Raw genomic sequence first — 16,276 nt, forward strand, 5'->3', positions numbered from 1 at the left:
GACCTTTAATAGTGACAGAACCATGCTGACCTTGTTTTATCGTGCTTTTATAGAATCAGTTTTATCGTTCTGTCTTGTTTCATGGTTTGGAAGCATGTCCCTCAAAAACCAAAATTGTTTAAACCAAATTGTAAAATCGTCGAGCAAGGTGATTGGAGAGTCTAAGCTTCAGCCAGAATCCCTGTATATGAAACAGGTACAGAGGATCGCTGGTTCAATTCTGAGAGATGACTCCCACCCTCTTCATGGTGAGTTTTAGCTGCTCCCTTCAGGTCGGAGGTTTGGGTACCAGCTTGTTTTGTACTAGCAGCCATCAGTGCTGTTAACAAGTAACAGAAACTTAAATATAACTTGTGTATTTATTTTTTGTATTGTTTCCTTTACTTTGTTTTTATGAACACATTTTTATTTATTTATTTAGTTTTTATCCTTTGGCTTGGTATGACGTTTTTACTTTTTACCTATTGATGTTTTAACTCATCTTATTTATTTTCTATTGGGGCCATCCTTGTTCTTTTAGCTTTTTAGCACTGTCGTCGCTTTGTCTTGTTCTGTGTTTCGCTGTGTGTTTACCAAACGAAATGACTCACTCACTGTAAACTAATTTTACCCATGGGTATAATAATAAATTGAATCTTGAATCTTGACCCAGTGAAACTTCACAGGAGTGATAACACAAAAGTGAGAAATCACAGCCCTTTGTGGTGTCCATCATTTCACAGGTGCGCGGGTTTGCAGCCACGCAGAGGGTTGTGAGGGCAGCGGTTTGGTTCATCACACCAAGGGACATGTGTGAAACTTAACAGCATATTAAACTGCAGGCAGGAAGCAGGATTTTGTTAATAATCACTGGCCTTGAATTACACCCTGCCTCATTTAGGTCCTGTGTCTGAGCACAATTTGGAAAAAATAAATGGCCGGGATTTTAATTCAGGAAATACGGTACCCACTTTCCTCAAATCGGTGAGTGTCAATGCTGAACTTCATTTCGTACCTCTGTTACTGTGCACATCCAGACTGCTCTGTCTGGTACATGCCAGAGGTTTTTAATGGAATGGAATACATTACGATGGGAAGGAACATTCTGTCCGATCTGAGCGAAAATCCACCATACAAAATCCATTATATAAGGTCTTTATTACATGGAAAACCATACAAAAACATTGGGACTTTTGCCTTTGTCCAGTGAGTGTGAATATCCGGTTTATACGATGATGGTTTAGGCAGGTTTTACTGTATAAGTATTCCCAGTGCTTTTTTCACATTTTATGGAACAGCTTTATTCAAAAACTAGCTGGGGTACCCGGCGCTGACCGGGTTAACCTATTTTAGACATAAGCCAAATGCCAATTATTTTAATCAAAACAATTGCCCAACATTTGTTTTTGTAATGCTGATGTCTTATAAATATAATATTTAATGGGCTAAAGTTTGTCCAGCAGAACTATAAGAGGTGGACTCCCCAAACTAAGTGGAAATACTTGGTTAAAAACAAACACATTTGAAGTCCTTCATGCAGAGTTTGTTTTGCAGTCAAATTTATAACAAAATTACACACAAAAGGTAGGTAACAGTAAATGTAAATATCAATGAATCAAAATTGAGGTAGTGGTGTATTTCACTGTTTTTACATTGCAATTTTACAAACATAAAATGAATGTATTCAGACAGAAAGGCAAACTGGGTTGTACAGGACAGTCATGTGCTTAACAGTTGAGAACATAAAGTAGCTGAAGGAAGGGATTAAATAAACAGAGATGGCCAACACATACACAGCGCTGGAAATTTGAATCTGCCTGGTCATACCCACACCCTCATTCTAAGCATATTGTTATTTTGCTGAGTTTGCTGTGGCTGTGCTGTGCTGAGTGTGCTGTAGAAAGGGATTAAATAAACAGAGATGGCCAACACATACACAGCGCTAGAAATTTGAATCTGCCTGGTCATACCCACACCCTCATTCTAAGCATATTGTTATTTTGCTGAGTTTGCTGTGGCTGTGCTGTGCTGAGTGTGCTGTAGAAAGGGATTAAATAAACAGAGATGGCCAACACATACACAGCGCTGGAAATTTGAATCTGCCTGGTCATACCCACACCCTCATTCTAAGCATATTGTTGTTTTGCTGAGTTTGCTGTGGCTGTGCTGTGCTGAGTGTGCTGTAGAAAGGGATTAAATAAAGAGATGGCCAACACATATACAGGGCTGGAAATTTGAATCTGCCTGGTCATACCCACAGCCGGCTATTTTGGGGGTAATTTTCGGTTCAACATTTAAAAAAATGGTACCAGGTGTATTTCACTGTTTTTACATTGCAGTTTTACAAACATAAAATGAATGTATTCAGACAGGAAGGCAAACTGGGTTGTACAGGACAGTCATGTGCTTAACAGTTGAGAACATAAAGTATCTGAAGGAAGGGATTAAATAAAGAGAGATGGTCAACACATATACTTGACTCTAAATTTGAATCTGCCTGGTCATACCCACAGCTGGCTATTTTAGGGGTAATTTTCAGTTCAACTTTAAAAAAAAAAAATGGTACCAGTTTTAGTTTGGGAGTTTATCCCGGACAGACAGACGTAGCCCTTTATGTGTATAGATTTCTAGCAGTAATGATTAAAGATAGACTGTTTTGCAATCAAATTTCTAACAAAAATACACACAAAAAAGTAGGTAACAGCAAATGTAAATATCAATGAATCAAAACTGAGGTAGTGGTATATTTCACTGTTTTTACATTGCAATTTTACAAACATAAAATGAATGTATTCAGACAGGAAGGCAAACTGGGTTGTACAGGACAGTCAGGTGCGTAACAGTTGAGAACATAAGTAGCTGAAGGAAGGGATTAAATAAACAAACAGAGGTGGTCAACACATATACAGGGCTAGAAATTTGAATCTGCCTGGTCATACCCACAGCTGGCTATTTTGGGATAATTTTCATTTCACCTTTAAAAAAAATGGTACCAGTTTTAGTTTGGGAGTTTATCCCGGACAGAGAGACGTAGCCCTTTATGTATATAGATTTCTAGCAGTAATGATTAAAGTTTGACTTTGTTTTGCAACCAAATTTATTACAAAATTACACACAAAAGGTAGGTAACAGTAAATATAAATATCAATGAATCAAAATTGAGGTGGTGGTGTATTTCACTGTTTTTACATTGCAATTTTACAAACATAAAATGAATGTATTCAGACAGGAAGGAAAACTGGGTTGTACAGGACAGTCATGTGCTTAACAGTTGAGAACATAAAGTAGCTGAAGGAAGGGATTAAATAAACAGAGATGGCCAACACATATACAGGGCTGGAAATTTGAATCTGCCTGGTCATACCAACAGCCTCAACCTAAGCATATTGTTGTTTTGCTGAGTTTGCTGTGGCTGTGTTGTGCTGAGTGTGTTGTAGAAAGGGATTAAATTAACAGAGATGGCCAACACATATAGGGCTGGAAATCTGAATCTGCCTGGTCATACCCACAGTCGGCTATTTTGGGGGTAATTTTCGGTTCAACGTTTAAAAAAATGGTACCAGTTTTAGTTTGGGAGTTTATCCCGGACAGACAGACATAGCCCTTTATGGATATAGATTTCTAGCAGTAATGATTAAAGCTGAATTCTGTAATAGATAAATAGATAAAGAGAACAGAATAAAGTATTAAATTATTGGTTGCCCAGTAACCATAAAAGATACATAGATAAAGAGAATAGATAAAAGCATTAAATTAGTGGTTGTCCATAAATTATTGGTTGCCCAGTAACCATAAAAGATAAATAGATAAAGAAAATAGATGAAAGCATTAAATTATTGGTTGCCCAGAACTTTTAAAAAAATGGCACCAGTTTGGTCCCCATGTCATGAGGATTCAGAATATATATAGTTTTTAGGGCTACATATTATAGTTTGGGAGTTTATCCCGGACAGATTAGCCCTTTATGTATATAGATGGATGAAATTTTTCCCCTCAAAATTCTACACGCAATACCCCATAATGACAATGTGAAAAAGTTTTTTTTTTTATGTATTTTTTTAAAATAAAAAAATAAGAAATCACATGTACATAAGTATTCACAGCCTTTGCCATAAACCTCAGAATTGAACTGAGGTGCATCCTGTTTCCACTGATCATCTTTGAGATGTTTCTGCAGCATAATTGGAGTTCACCTGGGGTAAAATCAGTTGATTGGACATGATTTGGTAAGGCACACACCGGTCTACATAAAAAGACCCACAGTTGACAATGCATGTCAGAGCACAAACCAAGCATGAAGTCAAAGGAATTGTCTGCAGACCTGCGAGGCAAGATTGTTTCGAAGCACAAAACTGAAAAAGGGTACAGAAACATTTCTGCTACGTTGAAGGTCCCAATGAGCACAGTGGCCTCCATCATCCATAAATGGAAGAAGTTCAGATCCACCAGGACTCTTCCGAGAGCTGGTGGCCATCTAAACTGAGCGACTGGGGAGAAGGGCCTCAGTCATGGTCACTCTGTTAGAGCTCCAGCATTCCTCTGTGGGGACAGGAGAACCTTCCAGAAGGACAACCATCTCTGCAGCAATCCACCTATCAGGCCTGTATGGTAAAGTGGCCAGACGGAAGCCACTCCTTAGTAAAAGGCATATGGCAGGTCACCTGGAGTTTGCCAAAAGACACCTGAAAGACTGTCAGACCATGAGAAACAAAATTCTGTGGTCTGATGAGATAAAGATTGAACTCTTTGGCGTGAATGCCAGGCATCATGTTAGGAGAAAATCAGGCACCATCCCTACAGTGAAGCATGGTGTCAATTTTGAGCTTCGTGGCAAAGGATGTGAATTCTTTTGTTCATGTGATTTATTATTATTATTTTTTAATAAGTTTGCAAAAATCTCAGCAAAACTTTACATGTTCATTATGGGGTGTTATTTGTAGAATTTTGAGTAAATAAATTAATTTCATCCATTTTGAAGATAAAATTAATAAGAATACTAAAAACTGACAAATCCTAATTGTGAATGATAATCTGTAAAAGTGATTTACAACTTTTTTTGTATGTATGAGATGAAATGGCACCAGTGTCAGGGGAGGGGGGCAACATGAAGAAGGGAACAACTGAGCATGACATTTTTGGTTGTTGTGAATTGTGCTTCGCATCTGTCATCACTTGAGTGAGAAAACAACAGTGAGACTCAAACTACTACAGAAAAAAAAATATCCAAAAAACAAGACATTCTCCAACCAGCGGAGCTAATCCCTCCCATTTAACTTCTTGTCATATTTGTTGGAGCATGTAAGTTATTGAGTTAGAATTTGGCAAAGTGTGGCAATGTGAAGAAAAGAACCAGTTAAATTCCACCCATCCTGTCAGGGTGGAAGGAAACGACTGCGAGAACTTTACATTACGTCCTCCGAGCTGGCAGCTGTGATATCTGAACAATGAGTCTGTGCCTGTGCTGCAAGCCAAGTCTATGTCGAGATAGTGAGTGAAATATGGAGGGAGGAAAAAGCCTGCCATCTTAGATGTCTCGTTGTGGTGAATGGATTATCCGGACACAGCCACAATGAATTATGCAAACGAGGAAAATGAATCAATGTGATGACATGTTCGCCATTTTCTTTTTTAACAAAGACAGGATTACTGCAATACTATGCAAGCTGTTAGGAGAAATTAATGTCTGCACTACTTAAGAAGTAAGCATTTGTCACTGGACAGTGTGAAGGTTTGAATAATGTTGGTTTTCAGAACAAAGGCCACTTCATTGTGACAAAATCTGCACATCACTGACACATGAAGGCAAAGGGAAGCACGTTAAAACTAAGCCCCAGCCTACAGTCTGGTTAATGAAACAAATGTAAAAAATCCCCAGTTTAACATATTTTAATCCACAAAATCATGAATAATTAGGGGTAGGGTATCTCTGTCCTGACGAGCCGTGTCTAGTGCCTGGCTACCAGAGACAGCTGGCCGCTGTGGACGACCATGTCTGTCTATCCTGAGCATTTAATTCCAATTACCCTTGATAATATGTCTTGCTGTAAAAATAACTGTACAAATGGATCTTTTTGAAATGTCTGTGCTTTGGTATTTCCATAACGTGAAATTTTCGTGTTGTTTAACTTGTATGTTAACATTGTGAGCACTATTGGCAGATATTGGTAGCTTGGTGACGCTGGATTCAATGTTGCTTCAAGGCAACTGAAGTAATAATTTTTAATACCTTCACCAAAGCCAGCCATCATGAAAACCAGCACCATGCTTTAATAAAATGCCCAAACTAAGGTTAGCCTTTTAGCTGTAGCTTGTTTGATATCTCTGAGATGGGGAAGTGTTTGAACTTCATTCATCCCATTCAGGTCACATACGATCTGCCCACACTCCACCACATTACCCATTTATGGGTTGGCTGGAGTACGCACTGGCAATATAGCGACATTTAGAGCTACACTGTTCAAAACAGCGCTTCAGAAAACCTATTGGTGATGTCACAGAGAGCTTGTTCAGGATATACACAGTCTATGGCTAAAATCTAAATACGACATTATAGTGCACTTTTATCAGCACTTTAGACACCGGATGAATGGTGAAATACTAGATTGGCACAACTCATGTTTCCAACAGGGGTCAAAGTACCTCATCTTGAAATACTGAAATAAAACATTTTCTGGTCATGTTCCTTCCTCCACATCCTCAAAATTGAAACACTTCCTGGTCAAGCCAAGCCAAAGCGTTTCGCTGAGTTTCATGATCATTTAATGCTGGCCCTAGCTTGCTATGGTGTACAATCTGTGGTCCACAGTGCAAGTGCATTGTGGTCCTGTTTTGTTCAACGTTCAATTTCAATTTTTTTTTCAATTTATTTTCATTTATATAGCACCAAATCACAACAGAGTTGCCTCAAGGCGCTTCACACAAGTAAGGTCTAACCTTACTAACCCCAGAGCAGCAATGGTAAGGAAAAACTCCCTCTGAGGAAGAAACCTCAAGCAGACCAGACTCAAAGGGGTGACCCTCTGCTTGGGCCATGCTACAGACATAAAATACAGAACAATTCATAAAATGAATATACAGGAAATGCTGTTGGTGCACAGCATAGGAGGGTTTCAGCACAAATACCACACCCATCTCTGGATGGAGCTGCACAATAAACAGAGCGTGGTCTTTATTTTGCAAAGTTTTGAAATTTAACACTCTGACCCACTCAATAGGTTCCAATTGATGAAAAAACGTGTAAAATTTTGTTCGTATAAATTAATTTTTAGCGGTAGCTCAAAAGCATTGAAATTTTGCCATTTTCTACTATATTAAATAATTTAACCTTTATATAACCAGGTTAGTCCCATTGAGATCGAGATCTCTTTTGCAAGGGAGACCTGGCCAATTATAAAGTTTCCAATTCACCTAATGTTATACATAACGCTATACAAACTAAGAGCTTAATGGTGCCCCAACCCACCCTAAACAACATATCAAAACTCCTGATGAATCCTCCTGGCACTCACTTAGAAATTCAAGATGCCCTCCACAGGTGACTTTCAACTTTAGTTTGCATTATATTGCATGGAAATAGCAAAATTTCAGTGCTTTTGAGCTACCTCTAAAGTTAATTTATACAAACAAAATTTTACACAGCATGTTTTCTCATCAGTTGGAACCTATTCAGGGGGTCACAGTATTACATTTCAAAACTTTGCAAAATAAGGACCACCCTATTGGACATGCTAGTGCGTCTATGGATCCTAGAGGGTTAAAACCTATCCTCCTTTGATGTGCTGATATGTCGCCCTCCCAACTCTCACTAGCACATTATTGCTACACGTTGAAAGAAACTGACAATATTTTTTCTTCATTTGTCCCACATGGGAAAATTTGCACTATAAAAAAGGTATAAATTCCACTCATTGGTTGTAAATGACCAATGTGGTCAGGTCACAGGGTTCAACGACAACACAATAGAAGAAAATAGCCTTTATTTGTAACTGTGCAAAAACATACATAGAACACTAATCCTTTAACCACTCTAATTCCAGTTGGACACAAGCCAAGAACTCGCAGTAACCGAGGACCAACTCCTGGTCTACAGAGAATACTTTGGTCAAGGGCAGTGAGGTAGGCAGAGTGCCTAGGTAAAACCCACGCAGACACAGGAAGGAGTTACAAACTCCACACAGAAAGAATGTGGGAAATAGTGGAAATGAACCTAGAACCTTCTTGCTGTGAAGCAACCACTTTGCTAGTACAAACAGTAAGTTATACAAACATAAAGAAGCAAATGGGGAATTTTCAGTAGTGTACATCAATAGATCTGAATAACAATAAAGGCAAAACCTACTGTGAGGTAGTGCTAAGTTTTTTAAGAAAATAAATTTCCACTGTGACCTTTCTAGGATTCCATCATCCATCACAACACAGCCCCCATACAAATTTTAAGGGATTTGTGTAAAATTTAAAATAACTCTTGTAACTCCTCAGGCTCTTAGTGAGCATTTGATCAGAGGTAGTAACTGCTAATTACTGATGTTTACGAGGACCAGGGTTCAATTTACTTTTCCGAACTTTGTCTGGCATGGACTAAAACAAGCAGCTGTTTAGGGTATGTGTTGCACATACAGACAGCTATACAGTTTAGTTGGTAACTGAGTAGAAATTTCTTCTTCTCACCTGTCACTTATTTCATCGCTTGCAGTGATGTTCACCAAAGATGTCAGGTTTGTCAGGAAACAGTGCAAGACAAAGCAAGATGTGAGTTTGTGGTTACTGTGGAAAAGGAAAAACTTCAAGACCATATGCTTGAGCCCGAGGAAGACCTGTAAAACCAAGGTGGGACGAGTGTCAAACAGTAATACAGAAACCAAAATGTGAGACTTTTGGGACTGACTCTTTGGCAGGGAACGACATAGAGCTGTCAGAGGGACCACCCTGCCCCAGTGCATCCTGGGCGTTGACAAAACTCTCTTGCGCCAAGTAATCAGACCTGTGGTTGGGTTTTAGATTTCATCCTCCGGATCCCTTACCCAAGTCTGATTCAAGATGTTGGAGATGATTGATGAGAATGTTTTTGCTGTATTACCAAAAGGATATGAGACTGAATAACAGGACTAGGATACTGGAGAGAATATCTTTACAAATTCTGACCTCAATCATTTGTTTGCATCAGGGGTTCAGGAACATGAATAAACATTAATTATTGTGTATCTGTAGCAAATTGTTGACTGTGATTTTTTTTATTATAAAAAAATATAGGAGCAATGTTCAAGAGTTCAGTCATTTACAAGCCCAGTAAGCCTCCACAAAACAATGAAAAATGTAGATCAGCTCTCAATAATGTGCTGCATTGAACATAAAATCAAAAGCTACCTTTTTATGGTAGGGACTCAGTCAAAGAACAAAAAGAAGTAAATCCTACATAGGCCATGAGGCCCATTGGTGTCGTGCTGCAATAGCATGATGCGGTTGAGAATCTATGACTCCAACTGGATTGGACCCAAGTCTGCCACAGGTTACTTCCCCCGTGAAGGTTGGTACCATTTACAGCTGGGTGGGCTAGTACACCATTGATGAAGCATTTTGATTAAGGACACAGATATTTAGTGTGACTGGGATCTAACCCAGTCACACTAAATTCATATAATTCACTTCTGATCATCTGCCAGTCTACTGAAATGGAAAATCCTGATATCTGCAGGAAAACATCACAATGGATGATAAAAAAAAGTCTACTCATAAGTTAAAGAATAAATTGATGATCATGTATTTAATTTACTATTACTAATTCACCATAACGGGACAAGTGTTTTTTTCTGTGCTTGACAAGAAAATTGTGTGTCTATGTGTCTGCCTGCATGGTCACTGCTCATCTCTGAGCCCAGCAGCTGCAGAATAGCATTCTGTTTCACCAAGCCCGATCTGCCCACCTAAGTAGAAACTGAGCATTTAACCATCAACACTTAGTGTGATGAAATCAAACATTTGTTAACCCCGGACCATCATATCTAAATGCTTTGGTCTTCAAACTGATTAAATCCTCTTGGAAGTGGGAGAGTCAGTGACGGACGGAGGTGGTGCGTGGGAGAGTATGACTAAAGGGTGGAAAACTGGTTTAAATGGTCTATCCAGTTTCAGGAGCTTCACATAGCTTAGTGAGGTCAGAGAAAGAGGAAGTACCCATGTCACGTGAGGCTGAGACTAAACCCTCATGAGGCTCCTTCAAAGAGCCCACTGTTACATTCAAAGATTTACGTTGTTATTATTACGTCTCCCGCCTCTCAGGAGGCTATGTTGTCTTCTCTTATATGAGCTGGTATGATGGGAGTAGCCTGGTCTTTAAACATTAATTGATTTTCACACAACCTGGTGAAAGGTTTGGGTCTAATACCGTAGTGTTCAGAATAATAGTGCTATGTGACTAAAAAGATTAATCCAGGTTTTGAGTATATTTCTTATTGTTACATGGAAAACAAGGTACCAGTAGATTCAGTAGATTCTCACAAATCCAACAAGACCAAGCATTCATGATATGCACACGCTTAAGGCTATGAAATTGGGCTATTAGTAAAAAAAAAAAAAAAAAACATAGAAAAGGGGGTGTTCACAATAATAGTAGCATCTGCTATTGAGGCTACAAACTCAAAACTATTATGTTCAAACTGCTTTTTTTTAGCAATCCTTTGAATCACTAAACTAGTATTTAGTTGTATAACCACAGTTTTTTATGATTTCTTCACATCTGCGAGGCATTAACTTTCTTGGTTTGGAACCAAGATTTTGCTCGTTTACTAGTGTGCTTGGGGTCATTGTCTTGTTGAAACACCCATTTCAAAGGCATGTCCTCTTCAGCATAAGGCAACATGACCTCTTCAATGTTTTCTGACATATCCAAATGGATCCATGATACCTGGTATGTGATATAGGCCTAACACCATAGTAGGAGAAACATGCCCATATCATGATGCTTGCACCACCATGCTTCACTGTCTTCGCTGTGAACTGTGGATTGAATTCAGAGTTTGGGGGTCGTCTCACAAACTGTCTGTGGCCTTTGGACCCAAAAAGAACAGTTTTACTCTCATCAGTCCACAAAATATTCCTCCATTTCTCTTTAGGCCAGTTGATGTGTTCTTTGGCAAATTGTAACCTCTTCTGTACGTCTTTTATTTAACAAAGGGACTTTGCAGGGGATTCTTGCAAATAAATTAGCTTCACACAGGCGTCTTCTAACTGTCACAGCACTTTTAGGTAACTCCAGACTGTCTTTGATCATCCTGGAGCTGATCAAAGGGTGAGCCTTTGCCATTCTGTTTATTCTTCTATCCATTTTGATAGTTCTTTTCCATTTTCTTCCACACGTCTCTGTTTTTTTTGTCCATTTTAAAGCATTGGAGATCATTGTAGATGAACAGCCTATAATTTTTTGCACCTGCATATAGGTTTTCCCCTCTTTAGTTTGTTTGTGCATTGTTATAATGTACATTCATTTTTTTTATATATATAAGTTGCAAACTACTTAAATAAATAAATAAATAAAACCTGTGATTTATACTCTGGAAAATACAGTGTTACTGCAATGCAAAAATAGTAGAACCAGGAAACACAAGACAATTTTGTTTGTGTTTTACAAGACTGGGTGTTTTTTTATTTATGTATTTATTATCAGGCTTGGTAAACACAGACATCTGGACACAAATGCAGGACTCGAACTTACAGCTCTGAATAAGACTGTTTACTGAGAGAATATGCAGGGTACACAAAAAGGCAGTCCAAAATCAGCAAACAAATCAGGAACATCAGGCAATAAGGCGTGGTCGAAAAAGCAGGCAGTAGGTCAAAAAACACTTGGAAGCAGGCACGGCAAGGCAAACAGAAAGAACAGAGCTGGAAGAGATGGCACAAAGCACAACGATCTGGTGAGGAAGCAGTGCAACTAGTGAAGCATATATACATCCTGGCGATGTGCTACAGATTAGGAACAGGTGTTTGGAAAGCACCAGAATAGAGGTGTGGCCAAACAGTGTGCACCACCCACCACCAAGCACAAAGAGAGGCAGAAAAGAGAGATAGGGACAGACAAAGCCCAAGCAAGAAAAAAAAAACCCAGCAAGAGAAATCACATGCAACAACATCAAATAAACAGAACAAAGCAAGCATAAAGCAAAAAGTCCAAACCCTGATATTTATTTAGGAACAACAATAAAATGTATCTAAAATACATAAATTAGTGATTTCCAAGTTTAACACAATAAAGAAAAAAAAAAAACACTTATTTCCATTGTGATCCTTTAGTGTGTTAACATAAGTGATTTTATGAAACTTTGGAGGGTATTGGTTCTAAAACAGACGTAATAATATTTTAGCATAGAGGTTTAAGATGAGAAAATTAGGATTTTTTTTTTTTTTCAAATAACTGTTAACACTGTAAAATAGCAGATTTTACAGAGAATATTACACTGTGAAAAGGCTTTATGGGCCTGGTCCTCACTCAGCTGCACAGCACAAAACTTGGTGCTGGCAACTGTCTCAACATCAACTTCATTGATATGCAGAGGAGGTGATGCATCTCTGCAGCTCCTGATGTGCGTCACTATTTCCTTCATCTTAGTCATTCAGTAGTTCCAGTCTCACACTGCTGCTGTTGCTGGCCCTGGCCAGACCATGATCATTTTCTTTGGGGATTCTTTTACGCACAGCATCAACATGCAGATCCATACTGGAACTCTTGTGACAACCCAGAAGCAAAAAAATAAAGTGACTTTTCATAAGCTAAGTTCTTCATGAGCTTTTTTGTTGTGTTGTTGTTGTTGTTTTTTTTTTTTTTTTTTTTTTTTTTTTTACTTTTTCAGTTTCTGAATTCTTTTTTAGATCATTTTCACAGAACGGTGGTTATTTTTGCTATGGACAATTTGTCATTGCTTTTTGGCACTTGGTTTCTGACTGATAACTAGAAGATAGACAAACAGGTATAAAATTGGAACTTCCATCCAATTTTGATGGTGGAGGTAAATCCAAAACAGAAAAATGAAAGTGACTGAGGCACTTTTAACTGAGATATAATGCAAAATGTACACCAAATGGGCTTTTCAATATTACATTCAAATGTCCACAAAATCTACAGTCCAGATCAGATCCCCATCAAACTTTGTCAGACAATAAAGGATATTATCATACATAACACTTTAAAATATGTAAGAAATTTTAACTTTGTTGACAGAGTTATGAAATGTTTTAATTTGTTCAATATTAAAGATAAGGATTTTTCCAACACTTTAAGAGTTTTCCTGATTTTGACCTTTGACATATGACCTTGAAAACTGAATCAGTTCTTGCCTATCAGGATATGAATCATCAGTTTAAAAAAACAAAAACATAACAATACATGAAAAATTCTGGGCTCCAGGCTGTTCACAAACAAGCAAACTGGGCGAAAACATAACCTCCTCCAACTTTGTTGGTGGAGGAAAAAGTCATATGTCACATGATGGAACAGGTCTGACTGATTTGTGATCAGAGTTACCTCACTGGGAGGAGGGACTTGTTCTGTAAGGCCTACAGGCATCAGCATACACTAGGTCAAACATGTTCTCACCTCATGCTGAGAAGTTCACCATGAAATCTGTGCAAGACAGCCTCGAGGTTCACATGACTGAAATCACAGGTAGTAATTAACAGTCTATTTGGGTCGTCTGTTTGAGTATCACCCATGATGATGTAGAGCTCCCACGAAGCCACGATGATCTCACCAAGTGCAGGAATGTGGATCCCTGTGATGACAATAGTTGTAAACCTTTTCAGTAACACTTTACAGTTAGCTTCCAGCACCAACAAACAGTGGCTCGGCACTGTTAATGTTTGTACAGTCATCTATGTGTATTTTCATACACAAATACCCCATAATGACAATGTGAAAAAGTTTTTTTTTTTTAGATTTTTGCAAATTTATTAAAACAAAAACTAAGAAATCACATGTACATAAGTATTCACAGCCTTTGCCATGAAGCTCAAAATAGAGCTCATGTGCATTGTTTCCACTGATCATGCTTCAGATGTTTCTACAGCTTAATTGGAGTCCACCTGGGGTAAATTCAGTTGACTGGACATGATTTGGAAAGACACACACACCTGTCTCCATATAAGGTCCCACAGTTGACAGTGCATGTCAGAGCACAAAGCAAGCATGAAGTCAAAGGAGTCTGTAGACCTCCAAGACAGGATTGTCTCGAAGCACACATCTGGAGAAGGGTACAGAAACATTTCTGCTGCTTTGAAGGTCCCATTGAGCACAGTAGCCTCCATCATCTGTAAATGGCAAACATTCAGATCCACCAGGACTCTTCTTAGAGCTGACCGCCTGTCTAAACTGAGTGATCAGGGGAGAAGAGCCTTAGTCAGAGAGTTGCCCAAGAACCGTCAGAAATGTCAGAGCTCCAGCATTCCTCTGTGGGAAGTATTGTAGAATCTTCCACAAAGACAACCATCTCTGTAGCAATCCACCAATCAGGCCTGTATAGTAGAATGGCCAGATGGAAGCAACTCCTTAGTAAAAGCATAGAAGAGAGACTGGAATGCCAACTCAAGATCTCGTTCCATTGAGTTCTGTTTGAGAGCTTGCCACCTCAAGATTTCAGCCACTCAGCTGCGAGAGTTGAGGTAATTCAGTTCCAGTCGTCTGCCAGCAATAACACCAGATGCACTTGTAAAGGACACTGTCTGCGTGTTTTCTTGCATTTTCTGCCGTGGCTTCAACAAGTTATCCCCTCGAAGTATGTTCAAAGTGTAGCTTGAAAGAAGTTCTTGTTGATTTTAAATCATATTCAAGACAAAACTTGCTAATATTATTGATAAGAGCATGCAGACTGTCAGCAACTGTGGCGGAAAAATCACGGTCAATGATCATTAATTATGCATAAAACGTGTATAAAAATACAATAAAAGTACACATCATTTGCCATTTAAAAAAGAATCATTGTAAAACTCCTAAATATAGCCATATAAACCTCATAAATAGCACAGTAAAAGTCATCAAACACCATAATAAAATCGTCAATCAATAAAATCAAACACCATAAAATAATCACAGTAATCCTTTGAAGTAATAACACCTGGAGCATTTACCACATGATGAGGGAGGCTGTTCCACAAAGTCACAACTAAATATAAAATATTTTCTTGAGTCATATCTGCATATTTGCACCTCAAAAATGTGAGAGTGACCACTCAAACATAAATGAACTCTTGGAAAAAAAAAAAAAAATTAGTCAGTCCAGCGGCACCATGCAGAGAAGTGTGCGATATCAGAAGGTTGCCAGCCTCACTACATCAATTTCTTATTTTTTTCCAAGGATTTCAAAGAAATATTGTCTGGCATCAATCTTGGAGATCCTGATATTGTTCCAGAAGGACCATGTTCTTTTGCTGAACAACAAAACTCATTATAAACAATTCACATTTTATTTTCAGTCCTAAATTATTTTGATATGACTGAGGTATCACACAGTCAGTATGATGAAATATGCATCATTTATTTGAGTAAACACAAATCAAAGAAAATATGAGGCATGATGAAGGACCTGACACCTGCCTTCAGTTTCTATCAAGCTGCCAAAACTGTGAGAAAATCAACAGCAAGGCCAGCGGGTTTATATTATTATATAATTTAAATTGACATGAAAGTTTTGTAGTTTCAGAACTGTGCACATTGCTAGTTCTTGCCTCATAAAGAGGTCCAGGACATTTGGGATCAACCGCGAGGCCTCACAGGCGGCATTCTAACAGATGGCGGCTGACAGGAGGACACAGGTGACAGTAGACCACAGCAGACCAAAACAAAAATCATTAGTATTTACAGAATTGATTGAGTTAATTTTGGAAAGTCAATATAAACACAGAAAGGTGAATATAATCAGTGATACACAAATGACACAATAAAACAAACACTTATTCCATAACCATGTGAGGCTAAAACTTGACAACACTGAAAAGCTTGATTAAATATGTAAAGATTGCAAAGACATAATCTCATAAATTAATATAAGTAGCACGAAGTGTGCAGTTTATATATACAATTTACACTGGGGATATCAATGAAATAAGTATAAATTGAACAGAGAACAATAAGAGCTCAATAAATTAAAATAAATAGCAACTGTATCCCTGTAGAAGTGTAGACAACAACAAATTTAGCACCATGTTTTGGACAAGAAAATAATGGACTAGAAGATAAGCTCGTCTTTTGGACCAGAAATCACATTAAAAAATAAAAATATAAAAGGTGACGTGATCCTCTTCCCTTAGCTGACTG

General features: G+C 38.2%; 1 protein-coding gene across 2 annotated transcripts in view; it reads left to right on the forward strand.

The window, feature by feature from the left end:
• The window catches only part of filip1l (filamin A interacting protein 1-like), a 380,097-nt gene that overhangs the window by 201,480 nt on the left and 162,341 nt on the right, over nucleotides 1-16,276 (forward strand). The window lies entirely within an intron of this gene.

This window comes from Thalassophryne amazonica, chromosome 1 (genome assembly GCF_902500255.1).
Source record: "Thalassophryne amazonica chromosome 1, fThaAma1.1, whole genome shotgun sequence".
In the NCBI taxonomy this organism is placed as follows: domain Eukaryota; kingdom Metazoa; phylum Chordata; class Actinopteri; order Batrachoidiformes; family Batrachoididae; genus Thalassophryne; species Thalassophryne amazonica.